Raw genomic sequence first — 6602 nt, 5'->3', positions numbered from 1 at the left:
CTATTCTAAGGAGGAATGAAGTATCCACACATTGGTCTTCCTTCTTGATTTTCTTGTGTTTTGCAAATTATATCTTGGGTATTCTAAGTTTCTGGGCTAATATCCACTTATCAGTGAGTGCATATCAAATGACTTCTTTTGTGATTGGGTTACGTCACCAAGGATGATATCCTCCAGATATATCCATTTGCCCAAGAATTTCATAAATTCATTTTTTATAATAGCTGAGTAGTACTCCATTGTGTAAATGTATCACATTGTCTGTATCCATTCCTTTCTTGAGGGACATCTGGGTTCTTTCTAGCTTCTGGCTATTATAAATAAGGCTGAGATGAACATAGTGGAGCATGTGTCTTTATTAGCAGTTGGAACATCTTCTGGGTATATGTCCAGGAGAGGTATTGTGGGATCCTCTGGTAGTACTATGTCCAATTTTCTGAGGAACCGCCAGACTGACTTCCAGAGTGGTTATACAAGCTTGCAATTCCACCAGCAATGAAGGAGTGTTCCTCTTTCTCCACATACTTGCCAGCATCTGCTGTCACCTGAATTTTTTATCTTAGCCATTCTGAATGGTGTGAGGTGGAATCTCAAGGTTGTTTTGCATTTCCCTGATGATTAAGGATGCTGAACATTTTTTCAAGTGCTTCTCAGCCATTCGGTACTCCTCAGGTGAAAATTCTTTGTTTAGCTCTGTACCCCATTTTTAATGGGGTTACTTGAATTTCTGGAGCCCAGCTTCTTGAGCTCTTTGTATATATTGGATATTAGTCCCCTATTGATGTTTGATTTTTATATATTCTGGATATTCAGCTCCTGTCAGATAAATACTTGCCACAGATTTTTCTGCTCAATTTGTAGGCTAATGCTTCACTAACATAGTTGGGTTCTCTTGGTTTTAGTTTTGCTATTCAGTGTGTTCTAAGCATGCACAATCATATTTATCCGTCATGATTTCCTGGGTCATTTGTATCTTTGAGCTTGTGATAAGGCAAGGTGTGTAGGGCCATGCTGATCCTTACAATGTCCTGAAAGTATATTTCTCATTGTCAAATTGTTCAAATTGCCACTGGACCTTTTCTGAATAAACTATGAGCTTTTCAAATCCTCCTGGTCCACTTTACTTCAAATTTTCACTATAAATTTGGATTAAGAAGCTAATAATAACCATCCCACAGCCTGACATCAGACTGCTTTACACTGAAACTACCAGAGTTGTTAATGCCATCATTTTTGTATTGTTTTTTTTTTTCTTGTTGTTCTTTTCAGTCTCACTCTGTAGCCCAGGAACTATGTAGCCCTGACTGGCTTCAGACTTACATCAGTTCTCCTACCTCAACCTCCTTAGTGCTGAGATTGCAGATATGTGCCACTGTGCCTGGCTAGCTCATCACATTTTGCAGCTCCCAACATTGTCTTAGGTCATGGGGAAAACATAGTCAAACTCTCTGCAGGAAGCAGCATGCTTTGCCGTGCTCTCCAACCTACCAGCATCCTAACAAGCATGATCCTAACTGCTGTCAGCACTGTGGCCTGCTGAGCCTCTACCACAAGCACAATACTCTGTCTTTGCAGAATTTTAGGACTCCTTCTCTGAAAATTTCCACATTTCTCCTCCAAAGCATCTTTAAAAGTTGAAGAACTGTATGGTTAAGTTTAGGTATAGCCACAATTATTCTTCTTCCCTGATACCAATTTTCTGTGTTAGTTTTTCATCATTATGACAAATACCGGAGAGAAACTATTTACTTGTGGAAATATTAATTTTGGTTAACGGTTTCAGAAGTTTCACTTCATGGATAGTGGGATCTATTATTTCTAGGCTGTACTGGGGCAGAACATTATGGAGGGGAACAAGTACCAGATCAAAATGCTTACTGCAAGGCAGACAGAAGCAGAGACTATGACAAAGAGGCCTACTTTTTGGAAGTTAACTTCCAAAAGGTAGGGGTGTGTGTGTGTATTTGTCTGCACCCGTCTGTGCATGTGCGTTGTCTCTCTCTTTGCGTATGTATATGTCCATCTGTCTGTCTGTCTATCTTTGTGTGTATACGTTTCTGAGTGGTTTGTCTCTATCTGTCCATGCTTGTCTGTGTGTGCATTTGTCTGTGTGTGTGTGTGTGTGTGTGTGTGTGTTTCTATATGTTTCTGAATGTGTTTGTCTGAGTCCGTCTGTGTCTCTGTGTGTATTTGTCTTTGTATGTGTTGGTCTGCCTCTCTCTCTCTCTCTCTCTCTCTCTCTCTCTCTCTCTCTCTTCTTTGCTTTGGTTTGCTTTTCATTTTGTTTTTTGGTTTCTTGAAACAGGATCCCCACTCTGTTACCTTGGCTACTCTGGAACTTGCTAAGTAGATGAGTCTGACCTTGAATTCATGAAGATCTGCCTGCTTCTGAATAAGTGATGGGATTAAAGGTGAGTACCACCATGCCAAACTTGGTTTTGATTTTTTGATGCTTAACTTGGATCTGTGTCTTTTTCTTTCTTCAGCTTGAGATTTTGCCTCAGAATGAGCTCCTGTCTGATTGGTCCTCTGCCCTCTCAGGAACTTTCAGTTAATCTCATTTATTTTTACATTGTACCAAACTGAGCATTCTATAGAACAAACTCAGTTCCCTAGGATGGGTAGAAACAAAGAGAGGGGTGGGTGTGTTTCTATACCTACTGCTGATCTAGGTGTAAGAGCTTCCACTCTAGGAGGGAGGTCAGTGAAGGGACTTTGCCCAGAACCTTACATGTTGTTCCTCAGTAGTGACTTCATACTGTGCCCTGATGGTTGGTAAGAGTCTATCCCAGTCAAAACAAGGCCATCCAGAGAGAAACAGTCACTTCTTCTCACACAGAAAAGACCTTTACTCACTACCCAAGCACACACACACACTGCATGCACAGCTAAAAGTCTAAGATCAAGGTGCCATTAAGATATGACACCTGATAATGGATCTCTGTTAAGCTTATGTACAGTGACCTCCTCACTGTCTGAAAAATAAGAGAGAATGAAGAGGAGAAGAGAGGAGAAGAAGAGAGGAGAGGAGAGAAGAAGAGAAGGTGAAAGAGAAAGAGGTACCTAGCCTATCACAGGCCACCTTCGAGTACTATTACACTGGATACTGGTACTCCAACATACTATTTTGCAGTGACACAGATATTTAGTCCTCAACATCCTAATCATAGCTTCCTAAACATCCACCTGCCAGGGTTCTCCGATCACCTGCATCTTTCAATTTGTTCCTGCTTCTACCTGCTTGCAGTAGGTACAGAACACCTTATCTGGACCCAATTGTTTATAGTATGAGATTCAAAGGTTTGGTTGGTTTTGTAGAAGCCATCTGTGTAGACAAAGGGAACCCCATGGACCCTGCATCTCCCAGGACCTCTGGAGAACTAGCTACACACACCCTACCACTCTGACTCTGTGCTGTCCAAAGGCTCCTGTTGCATCTCTGCACTCATTAGTAGAATGGCTCAGGGGTCTGCTTCATGCCCTGCTCCCACCCATACTTTCTTCAGGCATCAAATATCCCTAGGAACAATGTGGTAATCACTGCTTGAGTGTGACCTGAAAGTTGTCAGGTGACACTACTGATTCATCAGGACTCTCTGACCCCCAACATCCTTTGTACATTCCTCTCTCATCTCTTCCTACCCAGTTCAGACAAGATTTGCCTATACTGGGGCCTCTGAGTGTTTGAGTGGGCTCTCAGCCACCCACCCAAGCCTCTTCTTCTAATGACTAGGCTCTAATGACATGCAGAACTCAGAGGGCATTGGTGAGAGTGAGACATATTCCCCTATCATGTGTGGTCCTGCTGACTTGAAATATTTCCTGCTTTTTTACTTTTATATCATTAGAGCAGTGCACTATTGGATCTAAGACCAGGTAGTCATTTGCTGTAGTTCCATGGGGTTCTAGGAGCATTCAAGCACAGGAAAACACTGATCAACCAGACATTTAGAACACAGTAAGAAGTGCTTCTACTATGATAGGGATCCTAGCACACAGACTGAGCAGGCCCTGCTGCTCAGTGCCCAAACCCAAATTTGAGCTTCCAGGGGCAGCAACCCTCTTCCCTTGGCGATGATTCTGTGCTGCACCTCTCTAGCTTGGGTACAACCTGACAAGGACATGGGAATAGAATGAGATCCTCTACTTATAAGACCTGAGTAAGCCCCAGCTGCTTCCTACTCATGCTTGCTGAGGAACACCATTAAACAAGCCACACTGGCAAGATGATTGTAAAGAAAGGATGCACCCTAACAAGAAAGGTCAACAAAGCTTCAACTTGCATTTCTTCCACCCCTGGCTCTAGTTCACTTTCCACTAGCCAAAGCCCAAGGACTAGAAGTGCAGTAACTCAAATCAACACAAGTCAACTTCCCAGCATCCTCGGGATGGGATCTTTCAGCTCTACATCTTTCTTAACAGGCTCCGGAAACCCACCCCACATTGCTCTGAGTCCTCAGTGACAGTGCCAATGACTGACTTGCCAGGCCGTGAGGAAGCACAGCACATTCACACACACACACACACACACACACACACACATTCATAAATTCTTTTTAAAAAAATAAGAGGAAAGGTTTGCAAATAAATCTCCTTGGGAATTCTACAGAAGAAAATAAGTCAAGTCAGAAAATGAAAGAATTTGACATATACTGAACAGCTGGAAGAGAACAGAAGAAGTACAACAAAACCCCAGCTATTTGGAAGCTCATTCACGAATACTTTAAAATGCATCATTAGTACACAAAAAGCAAAATGTGGAAAGTAAAAGTCTGACGAAAGGAAATCTAAAAGTGATGAATAAGTAATATATGTAGGCACAGCATGAAAAGAAAGACTGATGAAGTCAACAGCAATAACATTCATTTAATAAACAAAGAGCCACAGTTTCTGTCTACAGAAAGGAGCAGCTCTGAATGATATCCTACAGGCAAGCATAGATGGGGTTCTTTGCGGAAGAACTTCCACTGGAACGGTTCTCAGAGGCAGTTCATCTACGAGGCACATAGCCTGAATTATGAACTCATTCTCACGAGTTAAGCAAAACACCTGAGGGGGGATTGAAGGCCACTCAACACTGTCTTGAATTTCTTAAAAAGAAAGCAAAGTCTTTTGAGCTCCTTTGTAGCTCTGTGTCAGGTAACCTGCTTGGAAAATACTGAGACCTGAGTCCAGTTTCCAGCATGACAAAAGCAAAAACAAACCCATTTCTTAAGACTTTGCATTTGGGCCATCTTCCTTCTGAGCCCAGCGGAGGCCACTAAGGGCTGCAAGTACTCTCCATGCCGCAGGACTTCGGGATCACCTTGGGATCACAGGTGAGTGGAACAAAACATCAGCTCCAAAGAATGGCAGAGGATCTTGTGCCAGTAGGAACAGGGACAAAGGAACCCCGCCAGACCAGAGGCTGGGATCCATTCAGGTTGGGGCCAGCCCTGACATCTTCTGCATAAACCCGGCCAAGAACATCTAAGGCACCAGAAAACTCTCCATGCCTCAGGATCCCTCCTAGCACACACAGGACCTCCTGATCACCTGAGAGCATGTGGGTGATAGAAGCAACAGAGCTTCTTCATCAGGGTCCCTTCGGGCCTTCATCCTCATCCAGGAGGCAGAGCTGAGACCCAGACCCCTGGGCATATTCCTTGCCAGAGAAGAGTCAGCCTACAGGGAGAGCTCTGACCCCAGAACTCAGGAGGTGAATCAGAGTTCCAGACTGCTGGACACCTGCCCTGAAAGAGAAGAGCTTGCCTGCAGAAAGTGCTCTGACCACTGGAACTCAGGAGAGAGTTGGACTCCCAAGAGTGCTAACAGAGGCTAAAAGAATCACAGGAGGATCAAGTTCCAATGAAAGACTGCTTGATCATTAACATCAGAGATTTCCAGATGGCAAAAGGCAAACATAAGAATCTTACTAACAGAAACCAAGAACACTGGGCATCTTCAGAACCCAGTTCACTCACCACAACGAGTCCTGGATACCCCAGGACACCCAAAAAGCAAGAAGCAGATTTAAAATAATATCTCATGATGGTGGTAGAAGATTTTAAGAAGGGCATTAATAACTCACTTGAAGAATACAGAAGAACGCTGCTAAACTGATAGAAGCCCTTAAAGAGGAATCACAAAAATTCCGCAAGGAATTACAGTAGAATACTGCTAAACAAGTAGAAGCTATTAAAGAGGAAACACAAAAATCCTTCAAGGAATTACAGGAGAACACTGCTAAACAGGTAGAAATCTTAAAGAACTACAGACAAACACTGCTAAACAGGTAGAAGTAACACAAAAATCCCTTAAAGAATTACAGGAAAACACAACCAAACAGGCAGTGGAATTGAACAAAACTATCCAAGATATAAAAATGGAAGTAGAAACAATGAAGAAAACCCAAAGGGTGACAACTCTAGAGATAGAAACCCTAGGAAAGAAATCTGGAACCATAGATGTGAGCATCAGCAACAGAATACAAGAGATGGAAGAAAGAATCTCAGGTACAGATGATTCCATAGGGAACCTGGATACAACAATTAAAGAAAATGCAAAATGCAAAAAGANCCTAACTCAAAACATCCAGGAAATCAAGGACACAATGAGAAGAC

Source organism: Mus caroli, chromosome 11, assembly GCF_900094665.2.
Source record: "Mus caroli chromosome 11, CAROLI_EIJ_v1.1, whole genome shotgun sequence".
Classification (NCBI taxonomy): Eukaryota; Metazoa; Chordata; class Mammalia; order Rodentia; family Muridae; genus Mus; species Mus caroli.
Note: the sequence above shows the minus strand (reverse complement) of the source record.